Source organism: Cynocephalus volans, chromosome 3, assembly GCF_027409185.1.
Source record: "Cynocephalus volans isolate mCynVol1 chromosome 3, mCynVol1.pri, whole genome shotgun sequence".
NCBI classification, from domain to species: domain Eukaryota; kingdom Metazoa; phylum Chordata; class Mammalia; order Dermoptera; family Cynocephalidae; genus Cynocephalus; species Cynocephalus volans.
The window spans coordinates 75520751-75538526 of NC_084462.1; the positions used below are offsets into that span (position 1 = coordinate 75520751).

Consider the following 17776-nt stretch of genomic DNA (forward strand, 5'->3'; position numbering starts at 1 on the left):
GCGAAATTATTCCCTAGTATTGTGGGAGAGTTCCCCCGTTGGTGTGCTTTACAATGGATGATGGCGACCTTGGTGGGGAGCCAGATGGCCTTTAGTAGGGCCAGGATCTCTGGTACATTTTTGATGGTTTTCCCTTCTGATGTTAACAGTCTTCTCTCTTTATATAATGTCCCATGTATGTGCACCGTGGCAAAAGCATACCTGCTGTCCGTATAGATGTTCACTGTTTTCCCTTGGCTCAGCTGTAATGCCTACTTAAAGGCAATGAGCTCTGCTCGTTGTGCTGATGTTCCTGGTCCCAGTGCTTGTGACCATATAATGGCCTCCGTAGAGACTACTGCTGCTCCTGCATACCGGAGCCCGTCAATCATGTAGCTACTCTCATCTGTGAACAAGGTTAGTTCTGCTCCTTCCCAAGGAGAGTCTTTTAAATCTGGCCGGGTTCCTTGGAAGGTAGACAGTACCTCCAGACAGTCATGTGTGGCTATCTTTGGGTCTGGGTCAGGAAGCAATGTGGCAGGATTTATAGTGGTTGCAGGAAGGAATTTAATGCGTGTTGGGTCTAACAGCAAGGCTTGGTAATGAGTCAGGCACGCATCTGAGATCTATTTCCCAGGGGGGGTCTTTAATAGGGTCTCAACTCCATGGGGGGAGGTTACTCGGAGCTCTTGCCCTAAGGTTAATTTGTTTGCCTCCTTAACAAGGAGGACAGTAGCCACGGTTGCCCTTAAGCAGTTAGGCCATCCAGAGGCTACTGGATCTAACTTGCGAGATAAGTAGGCAACTGGTTGTTTCCAGGGCCCTAAATCTTGGGTGAGGACCCCCTTTGCAATTCCCTTCTTTTCTCCCACAAAGAAGGAAAATGGCTTATTCAAGTCCAGGAGGGCTAATGCTGGGGCCTGGGTGAGGGCAGATTTAAGGCTTTCAAAGGCCTTTTGCTGTTGCTCTGTCCAGTTTATTCCCTCCCCAGGGCCCTTGATGGCCTCATACAGGGGTTGGGCTATCTCGGCAAAGTTTAAAATCCATAGTCTGCAGTACCCTGCAGCTCCAAGAAATTCCCGAATTTGCCTCTTAGTAAGTGGCTGGGGTATTAGGAGAATAGCTTCTATTCATTTAGGGGAAAGTTTCTGTCTCCCCTCTGACAAGATGTATCCTAAATAAGTTACAGATGGTAGACATAATTGAGCCTTTTTGGCAGATACCCGATATCCGAGGCCTTGTAAGGTTGTCAAAAGGTCCTTAGTTGCCTCCTTGCAATCTTGGTAGGAGCTAGCAGCAAGGAGTAGGTCATCTACATATTGTAAAAGTGCAACCTTGGGTCCCCATTTTACCTTGTAAGGCTGTAAATCCTGGCTGAGAGCCTCGTCAAACAGCGTAGGAGAATTCTTGAATCCTTGTGGCAGTCAAGTCCATGTTAGCTGTCCAGAGAAGCTCCCATCAGGGGTGTTCCATTCGAACACAAAGATGGGCTGGCTGAAACTAGCCAAAGGTAGGCTGAAAAAGGCATCCTTTAAATCCAACACTATATAAACCTTATGGTCAGGTGGCAGGAGACTGAGGAGAGTATAGGGATTTGGAATGGTGGCATGGACAGTTTCTACTCTTAACTTCTCTGAGATCCTGCACAGGTCTGAAGTCACCTGTACCAGGTTTTTGGACTGGCAGCAGGGGAGTGTTCCAGTTGGACTAGCATGGAATTAAAATGCCTTTTTTCATAAGCCTATTTATGTGTGGGGTTATGCCTTCTCTGGCCCTCAAGGGAATAGGGTAGTGCTTTACCCTGATTGGTGTGGCAGAACTAGTCAGTTGCACCACAATGGGGGCTTGGTGCTTTGCTAGGCCTGAGGAGTTAGTCTCCACCCATACACCTGGTATTTCTTTCATGTAGATAGCCAACAACCTTTTTTTATGTTGGGTTGGGCTGTCTAAAGTTTCAGTCTCTAGAAGTTTATATTCCTCTTGTAAAGGCATAGTTACCATTAGGGTAGTGACTTTCCCATTCAGTTGGAGATTGGCAAAAGCGGGCCCAAAGGTGATGGTGGCTCCCAATTTATGAAGCAAATCTCTACCCAAAAGGGGGTAGGGGCAGTCTGGCATAAGGAGGAAGGAATGTGTAACAGTCTTCCTTCCAAAGTCTGTAAGTCGAGCACCAGTCCAAGAGCAAAATTTAGTCCTTCCTGTTGCCTCTTGGATGGGGATTGGCGATCTAGAACTGTGCTGCTCACGTTTCTGGAGCACTGAATATGTTGCCCCCAAGTCAACAAGAAATGACACGGGTTCGCCCCCTACTTTTAGTGTTACCTTGGGCTCCCGGGGCCAGCTTCTTGTGGAGCCCTGGCCTCATCAATCATCTGAATCTTGTGTCATGTGTAAGATGGCCTCGGGACCTGTTTTGTCTTTTAGCAGGGAGCAATCCTTCTTCCAATGGCCTTTTTCCTTACAGTAGGCACATTGGTCCTTGTCCAGAGGTGGGCGTTTATTTGGGCCAACACCTTGGGACTTCCTTCTCTGTTGTCCTTGTTTGGGTTGTTCTGGACCAGTGAGGAGGACTTTCGTTAGCCTTTTTAGTTGTCTATCTTCAGGTGGATCACAGTTATGGTAAACCTTTAGGGCTATCTCAACCAGCTCAGAGAGAACCTTGCCTTCAAAGCCCTCTAATTTTTGTAACTTACGCTTAATGTCTGGGGCTGACTGAGTTACAAAGGCCAAATTAATAGCTCACCTATTTTCAGGTGCCTCTGGGTCAATCGGTTTATAAATCTGATAAGCCTCCAGGAGGCACTCAAGGAAAGCACTAAGGGACTCATTTGGCTGTTGGGTTACTTCACTAACCTTTGAAAGGTTAGTTGGTTTCCGGGCTGCTGCTCGGACGCCCCTGCAGCAGTCTGGCGATACCGATTGAGGGCCTCCTTACCTCTGTGTTGGGGTCCCATTCAGGACGGACTGATGGGAAGACAAGGGATATGCAGTCAGGATCATCTGTGGAATTGCCATCAGGCCCAGGTATGGCCTTCCGTGCCTCCCGCTGGATTCTTTCTTGCTCCTCGGAGGTAAATAAGGTCTGCAGCAACTGCTGACAATCATCCCAGGTGGGCTGATGAGTAAAAAAGACAGACATGAGGAGTGAGATTAGCCCTACGGGTTCCACTGAAAAGGAGGGATTCTGATTCTTCCAGTTATACAGATCACTAGTAGTAAAGGGAACATAAACCATGAAGGGTCCCTGAGGTCCTGGGGCCTCACACAAAGGAAAGAGGTGGACCAGGGGAGAAGAAGAGGAGTGAGAAGAGGCAGAGGGTGAAGAGAGTTCAGGGGAATAAGGTGCACCCGAACGGGTGTGAGGAAGCAAAAGAAGGGGGTTGTCCATCCACTGGGAGTTGTCTGCATAAGGGGGCAGCTGAACTACATCTTCTTCATCAGGGGGCGAAGGGAGTACTGGTTTCTGAGGCCAGGAGGGCGGTCTGGCCAGGAGAATTGTTTGCTTTGCTCGCAGATGTGAAGATTTCTTGGCTTCTGGAAAACATTTCTTTAACCAAGGGGGTGGGAAGGTTAAAATTTCTATCCAGATTTGGATGTAGGGAATCTGGTCTGGGTGCCCAGGTTTCCCAAAAATGACCCGGCGGACAGCCTGCACAAGGGGAAGACTAGTAGAGCCTTCTGCAGCCCATCCAACATCAAAATCTGGCCAGTCTATTTCACATAAAATTCTTACAGCGTCTGGTGAGACTGACACACCTAAATCAAGTGCCTTCTCCTGAAAGGTTTTAAAATTTGTGAGAAAGCATTGAAGAACTGTTGGCTTAGAGGATCCTTGTCCCATGTTGACCTGAGGGGCAAAATTTGGCCAAGCACATAAAATGGACAGACTCACAACAACATAAACCCACGAGGTTAATATAAAGACAAACACAAAGATAATACACAAGTTTGGCCACCAAGGGAGGCCACCAAGTGGACCACAGTGACATCTCACTGGGTCTGGGGAAGAGGTGTTGCGACTGCATCCAGTCTGGCCTGATCCTCACCAAAAGAGTTGACTCACCCAAATCTAGAGGCACCGGAAAATCCTAAACTGGCCAGCAGAAGATCTTGTGCCTCCGGGGCTGAGAAACGTCTTCTCAGGAGCTCCCTGCTAGAGACTTTGTAGTGTGGGAAAAATCCCAGCACTGTGGGGTCGGTCCCTGAGGGGTAATGGTGATCCCGGACAAGCCCCCAAATGTTATCGGCGTCAGGAGAAATCACCCTCGGAGACCAAAGTAGGGAAAAAATAAAAAAAACTTTATTGCCAGCAGCCGGGACCACACTAGCCAATTCAGAGTGCAGCCCCGAGCCGTTTTTACTTTCGGTTTTTAAAGCTGTAAGTGTGGCAACTAGGTCGCCTAATCACCGTGCTAGGAGTTATTAGCCAATACAAGCAAGCCAACAGTACATAAGGTAATTTTGTGGTTAGCATGGCTCCTCCCAGCCCCTCCCACATTTTCCCACCTGGGTTTTTCCCGCCTGAGTTTATACAAAATGGAAGGGTTTTCTTAAAATGGTGTCAGTCCCGTCAACAGCAGAAACATCATTTCACTTCCAATCTTCATCAGTTCAAAATACTCAGTATACTAAAGTGCCATACTTTGAGATATTGTTTTCTGAGCCCCAACAGGAGCCACTACCTTCTTAGACCAAAACAAATAAAAGGAGCTTTTTCAGCTCCACTCTGAAGCAATTGCTTTGTTACTGCTGATGTCTCCAGCAGGGTACAATAAACTGTAATTAGGGGAGGACTGTCTATTAGGAAGGGGGAGGATTGCTAGAAAGGTCACATTGCATTCATAGCCCAGTTGGTGTCCCTCATGAGTTAATATAATGGCAGAAGACAAGCCAGTGAACTGTGGGGTTCAAACTCATCACTGATGCACCATTACTGTTAACACTCAATTTTTTTTTTTTTTTTTTTTTTGTCGTTTTTTCGTGACCGGCACTCAGCCAGTGAGTGCACCGGTCAGTCCTATATAGGATCCGAACCCGCGGCGGGAGCGTCGCCACGCTCCCAGCACAGCACTCTACCAAGTGCGCCACGGGCTCGGCCCAACACTCAATTTTTTTTAAAGCTGATGATAGGTACCATCAGTATTTGTTATGTTATTTCTTGTATTTTTTGTATATAGAGAATTTTTTTAAATAAAGATATTTTTAAAGAAATCCATTGGCTCTAGCCTGGGCTGGTGATTTCCATGACTCAGGTTAGACTGTCTACAGGCAGGGGTGAACTCAGTCCTTGTGTGAACTTATCTGGGACAAACGTGCTAGGAAGGTGGGGTGGATATTGCTGTGTGGTCTGTTAATATCGCACCAATCCTTGACTCTCATAAAGGAGGTGGTCAAGAGCACAGACCCTGGTGCCAAACTCCATCTTGTTCTAATTCTGGATTCAGTCACTTAGAAGCTGTGTGGCCTTAAGCAGGTTACCTAACCTATTGGTAACTTTGTTCCCTCATCTGTAAAATGGGGATGATAAAATTACTCTTTCATAGGAATGTTATGAAAATTAAAAGAAGAAATGCTTGTAAAGTGTTGAGCACAATGCCTGGAGCCTTAGTGTTTGTTAAAAATAGAGAATGCCTCTTTGATAACTCGAGGGAGGCAAGTTTTTCTCGCTGGGTGCAATTACCTAGGGAAGCACTAGATGACAGCAAAGCATGATTCCTTAGTATCTGAGCATTGCCTGCTTTGCATCAGCTGCCCTGGGTGTTCCCAGCACCTGCCAAGGGGCCCCTGTGGGCAAAGCCACTACCCCTCTAACCAGGTTGCACTAACGGGTGCTAGACCACACTGAACTCATTGCAGTCTGTGCCTTTGTTCTGACTGAGTCATGTGACCATCACTGAAGATTTTCTTAGATGTGGGATTACTTTGCCAAAGATTATGAATAATTTTGAGGCTTTGATACATATTGCTGAATTGCCCTCTGAAGAAATTGTACCAATGGATATCCCACCAAGAGTGGGGTATGGGTCCCTGCCCCACAATAATATTGGGTATTATTATCCTTAACAATCTCTTCTCAGGGTAGAGGATGAAAAATGATATCTTTTTTCATTTGCATTTGTGAAGGTTAAACATACTTCTATTGGGATTTTTTTAAGTCATCTGTTTATATCCTCTGTCCACTTTTCTATTGAGACGTTCACTTTTTAAAAAGCTAATTCTACAATATGAATATTAGTAGCACTTTTTATCATATATACTGCAAATACTTTTGGTTGCATAAACATGTTTAACGCTATTTATTCAGTTTTTGGATGAGTAATGCCATCAGCTTATTCAATATGAAAAAGAATTGAAAGGTGAAAAGGATCCTTCCCAGTCCAGTTCTCACCCTTCCCTAATAGATTTCATGGTTAATAATTTCTTATGTTGCTCCAGAAATGTTTTGTGCCTATAAAAGCCAATACAAATATATATGCCCCCTTTTGCACAAATGTTATTAGCATACATCGTGCTGGACTACAGTTCTATGCCTTGCTTAATTTTTTTACTTAACAATGTATCATTTTTTTTTGTAGTAAAAATAAACTTTATATTATTAATACAATAACTGCCAGCTATGTACTGGTGTTGATGTTACAGAGAGAGAAAATAAAATATAAGCATTCTATAATAAGTTTTCATTTGCCTGTTCAAGAAATTCTAGGGAAAATACTCCAATTCTGTTCAACAGCATGGCTTGAGGAGTTGAGAATTTTTTTCATGATAAAAATAATTTTGGTGGCCCCAACCTTGATAAGTTGTAAAAGGAGGAGTAAAAAAATAAAGTCTATATATCAATAATGAATGCTTTCCTCTCTTTGAATTAAATATTGATTATAACCAGAACAATGTCTCTTTGAGATAATTCCACATCACTCTACGAAGAGCTTCCTCATTTTTTATAGCATGATAGTGTTCTATTGTATGTACTATATTTTATGTAACAAGCCTCCTATTGATGGACATTTAGGTTATTTCTGTTACTTTGCTTTTACAAACAATGTACTGTGAACAAACTTCCTTATATATACCTCATATTAAACATGTGCAAGTGGATCTCTAGGATAAATTCCTGAAAACAGTATTGTTGGGTCAAAGGTCTAATGGCTATAATTTAGGTAGATACTGACAAATTGCCCTCTCTAGAGACTGTGCCAATTTATACTGCCACCATCAATGTATAAAAGCGCCTGTTTCACTGGAGCCAAATAGAGCATTATCAAACTTTTAGATTTTTGTCAAACTAATAGGTGAAAAATTATGCCTCAGAAGAGTTTTAGTTAATATTTCTCTTGAGTGCGATTGAACATCTTTTTAAATAAGTCAGAGACATTTGTATTTCCTTTTCTGTGAACTGTCTGTTCATTGTCCCTTTTTCCTGTTAGTCTTTTGGGGGGGAGGTGCGGGGGCTCACTATTTATTTATGACAAATATTTCCTATCCTTGATTCTCTCCATTCAGAAGTTCTTTGTGACAATGTCGTCCGCCTTGGCCAACTGGAGAATGGAGTCATTTGATTCACCCATCCTGCAAACGGTCCCTCGGATTGCATAGGTTTTAAAGCGGCCGTTAAACCTGCCGGTGCCCCTGTTAGTCTCAGACACATTCATATGGATGGACGTATATGGTCCTTGGACCGGTGATGCAGCGGCTGGCGGAGCATTTCCCCGGCACGTATGGGTGCACGAATTCACTAGCGTTGTTCTGCATGTCACAGCCGGACCTACTGCCACCACGAGTCGCGCTAGCACAGACAGCTGTTAGTCTTCTTTCTTAATGGTTTGTAGGAGGTCTTTATATGAGTGATACGTGTTGCAAGATTTTTTTTTTCGAGATTGTCATTTTTGATTTTTCTCTTTTTTGATTGCAATGAAGATTGACTTCATTTTTATGTGATTTATCAATCCTTAATTTTATGTATCCTAGATTTTTTTTTATAATTAGAAATATCTCCCCCTCTCCAAGGCAAACATTTTTCCTATGCTTCCCTTTAATACGTTTATGATTTCATTTTTTAACATTTCAATCTTTGAGCCATTTGGAATTTGTCCTGGAATACAGTAAGGAATGAAGCCAGTTCAGTTTTTTGTTTTGTTTTGGCGACTGGTGGGTATAGGGATCCCAACCCATGACGTTAGTGTTATAAGGCTGTGCTCTAACCAACTGCTAACCAGCCAGCTTCCAGTTCGGTTTTTATCCAGATGCGTAATTGTTGTCTTGATATTACTTGTTGAATAGTTCGTCTTATTCATGACCATTCGTTTCTTTTTTCACAGATTTTTTCTTTTCTTTTTTTTTTATTGAAACATAATTGATTGTACATATCTGTGGGATACAGCTTAGAATATCAATACCTGGGGCTGAGTCCGTGGCGCATTCGGGAGAGTGCGGTGCTCCAGCGCTGGGACGCTCCCACCGTGGGTTCGGATCCTATATAGGAATGGCCGGTGCACTCACTGGCTGAGTGCCGGTCACGAAAAAGACCAAAAAATTTTTTAAAAAAAAGAAAAAGAAAAAGAATATCAATACCTGTGTGCGATATATGGTGCTCAAATCAGGATAATTAGAATATTCAACATTACAAAATGTAATCATTTTTTGTGGCCCTTTACCAAGTTCCCACTAACCCCTCTCCCTCTCCCCCTTTCCCACCTCTGGTGACCTCAGTTATGCTCTCTCCTTTTGAAAGTTCAACAATTGTGATTGTTGTTTGTTTGTTTCTTTCTTTGTTTATTTTTTTATCTCCCACTTATGAGTGAAGACACACAGTATTTCTCTTTCTGTGCCTGGTTTATTTCACTTGTAATTTTCTCTAAGTTCATCTATGTTGCTGTGAACTGCAGAATTTCATTCTTTTTTTATGACAGAGTAGTATTCCATTGTTTGTATATACCACATTTTCTTTATCCAGGGGTCCATTGATGGACATTTAGGTTGGTTCCAAGTCTTGACTATTGTAAATAGAGCTGCAATAAACATGGGAGTGCAGGTATCTTTTCGACATGATGATTTGCATTCCTTTGGGTATACACTCAGCAGCGGGATTGCGGGATCATATGGCACTTCTATCTGTAGTTGTTTGAGGAACCTCAGTACTGTTTTCCATAATGGCTGCTCTAATTTACAGTCCCACCAACAGCATAGGAGGGTTCCCCTTTTTAAGTATCCTCGCCAGCATTTTTTATTCTCTTTTTGATACTGGCTAGTCTAACTGGCATGAAATGATATCTCAATATGCTTTTGATTTGCATTTTCCCTCATGCTTGAAAAAATGTTGAGCATTTTTTCATGTGTCTGTTGGCCATTTGTATATCTTCCTCTGAGAAATGCCTATTTAGCCCCTTTGCCCATTTTTTAATCAGGTTAGGTTTTTTTTACTGTTAAATCGTTCGAGTTCCTTGTATAATCTGGATATTAATCCCTTGTCGGATGCATAGTTTGCAAACATTTTCTCCCATTCTGTAAGTTGTCTTTTTGCTCTATTAATTGTTTCTTTTGCTGTGTAGAAGCTTTTTAGCTTGATATAATCCCATTTGTTTATTTTTGTTGTTGCCTGTGCTTTTGGGCTCCCATTCATAAAGTCTTTGCCCATCCTAGTTCCTGAAGTGTTTCCGTTATGTTTTCTTTTAGGAGTTTTATAGTTTAAGGTCTTATATTTAAGGCTTTAATCCATTTTTTAAAAATTTAATGTTTAGATAGAAAATTATTTTCTCAACATAGAAATGAAAGAAAACACTACAAATTAAATTCAAAGTCAAGTGATAAGGAACAAATGTAGCACTCAAAGATTAACATCCTTAACACAAAAAGAACTCTTAAAAATGAATTAGAAAAATCTAAGCAGACATTTGTTGAAAGATGTGAGCAGATAAGTCACACACCCTAAAAAACACTTGTGGCTAATAAGTACATTCTAAGATGTTGTTGGGGGGGAGGGGAGGGGCACGGCTGGCTCTCAACTCCTGTCTTAGGACCCTGTGTGGCTAGATCCATTGTTTGCCTAGTTGTGGGTGGCAGTGGGGTTGAGGCCTATGGCCCCCACCTCTTTAATCCATTTTGAGTTGATTTTGGTATATGGCAAGAGGCACGGGTCTAGTTTCATTCTTCTGCATATGGATGTCCAGTTTTCCCAGCACCACTTATTGAAGTGGCAGTCTTTTCCCCAATGTATGTTCTTGTTGTCTTTGTCAAAGATCAGTTGGCTGTAAGTATGTGGGTTGATTTCTGAGTTCTCTGTTCTGTTCCATTGGGCTGAGCATCTATTTTTATGCCAGTATCATATTGTTTTGGTTGCTATAGCTTTGTAGTATAATTTGAAGTCAGTTAGTGTTATGACTCTGGCTTTTTTTTAAATTAGCAAATTCATTGTTACAAATCATACTTGTTCTTTATGCCCATTATCTCTCCTGTTTCCTCTACCTCTCCCCCTCACTGGCTTTATTTTTTTTGCTCAGCATTGTTTTGTCTGTTTGGGGTCTTTTCCTCTTCCATATGAATGTTAGGATTTTTTTTTTTTCTATTTCTGTGAAGAATGTCATTGGTATTTAGATGGGGATTATGTTGAATCTGTAGATTGCCTTGGATAGTATGAACATTTTTACAATGTTAATTCTTCCAATGCAAGAACATGGAATGTCTTTTCATCTTTTTGTGTCCTCTCTAATTTCTTTCAGCATTGATTTGTAGTTCTCCTTGTACAGATCTTTCACCTCCTTACTTAAATTGATTCCTAGGTATTTTACTTTTTATGTGACTATTGTAAATGGGCTTGCTTTCTCGCTTTCTTCTTCTTCTAGTTTGTCATTGGAGTATAAAATGCTACTGATTTTTGTGTGTTGATTTTGTATCCTGCAACTTTACTGAAATTGTTTATCAGCTCTAAGAGATTTTTGGAGAGTCTTTAGGTTTTATTCTATATATATAGGATCATGCCGTCTGCAAACAGGGACAGTTTCACTTTGTCTTTTCTTATCTGGATGCTCTTTATTTCTTTGTCTTGTGTGATTGCTCTGACTAGTACTTCCAATACTATGTTAAATGGGAGTCAGGAGAGTTGGCATCCTTATCTTATTCCTATTCTGAAGGGAAAAGCTTTTAGCTTTTCCCCATTCGGGATGATATTGGTGATGGGTTTGTCACATATGGCTTTTATTGTGTTGAGATATTTTCCTTCTATTCCTAATTTGCTGAGCGTCTTTATCATGAAGGGATGTTAAATTTTGTCAAGTGCTTTTCCTGCATTCATTGAGATAATCACATGGTTTTTGTCCTTGATTTTGTTGATTTGGTGTAACACATTTACTAACTTGCATATGTTGAACCCTCCTTGCATCCCTGGGATGAATCCCACTTAATCATGATGTACACTGTTTTTGATGTGTAGCTGTATTCTGATTGCTAATATTTTGTTGAGGATTCTTGCATTTATGTTCATCAGAAATATTGGCCCATGTTTTTGTTGTTGTTGTTATATCTGTCTGGTTTTTGGTATCAGGGTGAGGCTAGCCTAATAGTATTAGTCAGGGAGAATGACCTCTGTTTCAATTTTTTGGCATAGTTTGAAGGGAATTGGTACTAATTCCTCTTTAAATGTTTAGTAGAATTCAGCACTAAAGCCATCTGGTCCTGGGATTTTCTTTGTTGGGAGACTTCTGATTACTGCTTCAGTCTTGTTGCTTATTATTGGTCTGTTCAGGCTTTCTATTTCTTCTTGATTCAGTCTTGATAGTTTGTATGTGTCCAGAAATGTATCCATTTCCTCCGGGTTTCCAAATTTGTTGGCATGTAGTTGTTTGTAATAGTCTCTAATGATTCCTTGTATTTCTTTGATATCAGTTGGAATGTCTTCTCTTTCATTCCTGATTTTCATTATTTGGGTCTTCCTCTTCTTTTATTTTTTCATTAGCCTAGCTAATGGTTGCTTATTTTGTTTATCTTCTCAATAAACCAACTTCTTGTTTCATTGACTTTTTGTATTGGTTTTTGGATCTCTATTTAATTTAGTTCTCATCCAATCTTAATTATTTCTTTCCATCTGCTAATTTTGGGATTGGATTGTTCTTGTCTTTTTAGTTCTTTGAGGTGTAGTATTAGGTTGTTTATTTGAAATATTTCTATTCTTTTGATGTAAGCATTTATTGCAGTAAACTTCCCTCTTAGTACTGCTTTTGCAGTATCCCATAGGTTTTGGTATGATGTGTCTTTATTTTCATTAGCTCCAAGAAATTTTTTGATTTGCTGTTTAATTTCTTCTTGGATCCATAGGTTGTTCAGGAGCATGTTGTTCATTTTCCAAGTATTTGTATAGTTTCCAGAGTCTTGCTTGTTATTGATTTCTAGTTTAATTTGTTTTGGTCTGAAAAGATACTCAAAATGATTTCAGTTTTTTAATTTGTTGAGACGATTTGTGACCTAACATTTGGTCTATCCTGGAGAATGTTCCATGTGCTGATGAAAAGAATATATATTCTGTAGTTGTTAGATGAAATGTTCTGTAGATATCTGCCAGGTTCAGTTCGTCTAAGGTATAGTTTAAATCCTGTGTTTCTCTGTTGATTTGTTGCCCCAATGACCTGTCCAATGCTGACAGAAGGGTGTTCAGGTCCCCACCTATTATTGTATTGAGGTCTATCTCTTTCTTTAGGTCTAATAGTGTTTGTTTTATATATCTAGGTGCACCAGTGTTGGGTTCATATATATTTATGATTGTTATGTCTTCTTGCTGGATAGATTCCTTTATCATTACATAGTGGCCTTTTTTGGTCTCTTTTTATGGTTTTTAGTTTAAAGTCTATTTTATCCATTATAAGAATAGCTACTCCTGCTCATTTTTTGTTTCCACTTGCATGGTATATCTTTTTCCATCTCTTCACTATTTGTGTGCGTCTTTTTTTTAATTCAATTTTATTTATATTTATTTTTGTGGTGTACAGTATGTTGTTTCAATACATGCATATCCTGCACAATGATTCATTTACTGTAGATAGCTTAGTTTTGTTTCCATTAGTTCACCCCTAATATTCCCCCTCACCCCCACCCCTCCCAGCCTCTGGTAACCATTATTCTACTCTCTACCTTAAAAAAAAAAAAAAAAAAAAAAAACATACACAGACACACACACAAAGATAAACATCCTTATTGCATAAAGGACCCTTAAAAATGAATTAGAAAAATCTAAGGAGAAATTTGGTAAAGGAAATGAGCAGATAAGCCACAGACCTCAAAGAAACACACATGGTTAATATGTACATCTAGGATCTGGTTGTGGGCAGGTATTGGACTGACCCAGTCCCTGTCTCAGGAAGCCAGGCATTGAATGGTTCCATTGCTAGCCTGGATATATGGTGGGGCAGGGCTAAGGCCCATGGACCCCATCTCTCAGGACCTCCTGATGTCAGGCTGTCTCTGTTGCTGGCCTGGATGTGTGGTGGTGGTGGTGGGTTTAAGGCCCATGGCCCCCATCTCTCAGGAGCCTCCAGACATTGGGCTGGCTCTGTTGCTGGCCTCAGTCTGTGTGTGTCTTTACAGCTCAGGTGAGTCTCTTGAAGACAGCACATAGTTGGGTTTAGCTTTCTAATCCAATCAGTCAGTCTGTGTCTTTTGAGTGGGGAGATAATCCATTTACATTTAGGATTGTTATTGAAAGTTATTGTCTTACTCTTGCCATATTATTGATTTTCCTTTAGATTTTTTAGAAATCTTTTAAAAAAATATCCTTTCTTCCCCTTTTATTGCTTGTCTTCAATGTTTGTTGGTTTTTTTGAGGTGGTAAGTTTGTTTGTTTCTCTTTCTCATTTGTATTTTTGTTCTACCAGTGGGTTTTGTTCTCTCTTGTGTATTCTCGGTAGTGATTATCATTTTTTGGATTCCAGAGGCAGGATTCTCTTGAGAATTTCTTGCAGGGCTGGTTGTGTGATGCAGAACACCTGCAGTTTTTGTTTGTCCAGGGAATACACTATTTCTCCCTCATTTCTGAAAGATGGCTTTGCCGGCTATAGTATTCTTGGCTGGCAGCTTTTTTCTTTTAGTATGTTGAATATATCATCCCATTTTCTTCTGGCTTATAGAGTTTCTGTTGAGAAGTCTGCTGTTAGTCTGATGGGGACTCCCTTATAGGTGACTTGACACTTTTCTCTTGCTGTTTTTAGGATTCTCTCTTTGTCTTTGAGCTTTGCCAATTTGACCATAATGTGTCTCAGAGAGGATCTTTTTGGACTAAATCTGTTTCGGGATCTTTGAGCCTCTTGGATCTGAAGATCCATGTCTCTCCTTATACCTGGAATGTTCTCTGTTATTATTTTGATGAATAGGTTTTCAATGTCTTTTCCTTTCTCCTCTTCTTCCATGATTTGGAAGTTTGTGTGCTTAAGGTTGTCTGATAGTTCTCTTAGATTTTCTTCATTTTAAAAAATTCTTTTCCCTTCAGAAATTCTTTATTCTGCTTGTTCTAACCTGCTACTTAAGCTCTCAGTTGTGTTCTTTATTTCATTAATGAATCCTTCAGTTCCAGGAGTTCAGCTACCTTCTTTTTTAAATTGTTAATCTATGTGTAAATGTCCTCCTTTATATCCTGGATACTTTTTTTTTTTTTATTTCATTGTGTTTTGTAGCTGAGTCTTCTGATATATCATTGTATTTCCTTAAGACAGCTGCTTGGAATTCCTTTTCAGTCATTTCAAGGTTTCCTGTTCTCTGGGGCCTGGTACTTGAGAATTACTGTATTCCTTTGGTGATGTCATATTTTCTTGGTTTTTCCATATTTCTAGGATATCTGTATTGATGTCTGGTCATCTGGTAGAGCAGTTGCTTCTTCTATTACTCTGGAATGAGCTATGAGGAGAAAGACTTTCTGCTCTGTTCTGGACATGCTGGTGACTCTCCTTGGTTCAATGCAGTTGAGTGGTCGATGGGCTGCCTGCATGGTGACCATGGGTGCTGCTGTGGCAGCAAGCCACCCTTGTGGCAGCAGTGGCTGTGGCAGTGGCTCCTCCATGACCATCATTTTCAAATCCTACTTTATGAATCATGATCACAGCATTATTTTTTATAATGAAAAATGTACAACTTCATGACTAACAATAGGCAAATGTGTTAAATAACTTAGCTATATTTATTTAATGGAATCTTAGTGTTTTTAAAGACTTTAATTACATGGAAGAATTCACAAGATAAAATTGAGAGAAAAGCAAAATACAAAACAATCTATGTCAGTGAACCCAATTAAAAACAAAAGAGTTCATTCATGTATTAAAATGTAGAAGGAAATGTATCAAAAGTTTGAGTAGTTATCTCTGCTTTAGAGTTTATTCATAATGAATGTTTCATTTTAACAACTTGATAACCCCAAATAAATATTGTTTAAAATGTCAAAAAAAAAAATTTGTCCTTTGTAAACCCAATTCATAAAATATATTTTTAAGGAGGGAAATAAATAGTATAAAATTTATTTTCCCCCTTGGGATAGTTTCCTTTGATTTTATCCAAATTCCTGGGGCCCATCTCTGTAGCATACGGCTTACATTCTTGTCTATCTTAAATTTGTTTTCTATTTCCTATCCCCTTAGGTGACTCCTGTGTCTCCCACAGCTCATGGTATGGTGTTTGAACATAGCAGGTCTTCCAAAATTTCTTTCTGAATTATTTCAAGCTCATCTTGGTCATAATGAGTGGATTTGGCTTTACTCAGGGCTTCGGCCTTTGGCATCTCACATGAGGAATGTCCTCCCAGCTAAGGGGTGGAAGGCCTGAAGTTTAATCCTGGCACTGCCCCAGATGAGTGTGAACTTGGGTAAATCACTTCCCCTCTTTTTTGCCTCCATCTTTCTTCTGTAAAATGAAAGTGTTAGATGATCTTTAAGGTTCTTTCTAGACTTGAATTTCTACCTACTAGAAGCTGCAGTGAATTTCAGCCTTTGGGGGGTTTTGAGGATTCATTAATATTGTTAACAACCACAGGAGTGATTAATATTGAGCTTGGTCCATAATTTCTAATATGTTGGTTCATGCAGAATTTAAAATGACTATGACCCTTTACTAAATCTTATTATCTTACTAAGTTTTGTGGGTTTTTCTGCTTTTTGCTGTTTAAGGAATGTTATTATTCTTAGGTTTTTGTTTGTTGTTGTTATTCTGATTAAGCTAATTAAGCTAAACTGGGTCATATCAACTGAGTTTCCTTGTTGCTGGATCTCTGAGGCTGACATATCTGTGTTCTTTGGCTATGTTAAGGTGAATTTGTTCAGATGAGTCAGAGTATAAAATGAAGATGTGTTCAAGGTTCAAGTTTGCCTTTCAGGGTGAATCTTACCAAGTTGCAGAGCCTTTCAGGACATTCATTTCTCCAGTGGAAATGCATGGTTACCATCAAGGACTGTGGGGGCTGATTTTCTGTTAATCTAATTCTACTACCTCATTTTATAGTTAAGAAAACTGAGGCCAGAAGATGTTAAGTGACCTGTCGACATTCCCACAGAATGGAAAAATCAGGACCAAGACTATGTAGGGTTAGGATATATAGTAAAAAGCCTGGTTTCCAGTTGAGCATTTGCTGAGAATCAGCAGCATGATCTGGGCAAGTTATTTCTCCCTATTGATTAAAGTGAATTAAAAGATAGAATAAAGGGGAGGGGGTATTAGGGAGAAATTGGTAAAGGGCCATGCAAAATGTTTACATTGTGTAATGATAACATTTTAAAAATAAATTTAAAAATTAAATTAAATTTTTAAAAAAGATAGAATAAAATGTGAAAATTTCTAGGTCCCTTATTAATTTTGTGGACTGAAAGAAAGGGGCTAGGTAGATTTACAGACAGAACTTCCTGATGAAAAAAATAGGTTATAATTAAAATCAAGATATGGTTTTACTCATTTTGTAATTTTCATCAACTTCTGCAGAATATTTACAGCTTAATGTGTCTTCACTTTAGTGATGTTTAATGCTCTTGACAATTTTTTTCTTTTAGTAAGATTTAGCAAAAGAATACAATGCCCTTTAATAAGTGATGTATTGAGCAGAAATGAGGGTTAGGAAGTCTGAATGAACTCTAAGAATCCCAGCACTTAATGAGAATTAATGCTCATTACACATTATTATTATTATTTTTTTTTTTTAAAGATGACCGGTAAGGGGATCTTAACCCTTGACTTGGTGTTGTGAGCACCACGCTCAGCCAGTGAGCGAACCGGCCATCCGTATATGGGATCCGAACCCGGGGCCTTGGTGTTCTCAGCACCACACTCTCCCGAGTGAGCCACGGGCCGGCCCAACACATCATATTTATTAGTTATTTCCTGGAATGAAGAGGACTCCATGGATACAAGGTTACTATCTTCAGAGAATTATCTGTTGTTGATATTTCCTTTTATTAATTAATCTAGTTTTTTAAATAATAGAAGTAACATAGAAACAGCCAAAAAAATTCAAAAAGTATAAAATAAAAACTAGGAGTCTCCCTTTCTGCCCCCCCCCCCCGCCTCCCACTGTTACTTCATGCTATGGTCTGAATATTTACATTCTCTCAAAATTCATATGTTGAAATCCTATTCCCCAAGATGATGATATTAGAGGGTGAGACCTTGGTAGGGGATTAGATCATGAGGGCAGAGCCCTTATAATACAGGCCCCAGAGAGTTGCCTTGCCCCTTTCACTGTGTGAGGATACAGTGAGAAGAAGCCATCTATGAACCAGAGAGCAGGCCTTCACCAGACACCAAATCTGCCAGTGACTTGATCTTGGACTTCCCAGACTCCAGAACTGTG

General features: G+C 40.0%; 1 pseudogene; it reads right to left on the reverse strand.

Moving 5' to 3' along the window:
• Positions 1-7475: 7475 nt before the first annotated feature.
• LOC134371562 (small ribosomal subunit protein eS21-like) lies at positions 7476-7728 on the reverse strand (annotated as a pseudogene).
• Positions 7729-17776: the final 10048 nt, after the last annotated feature.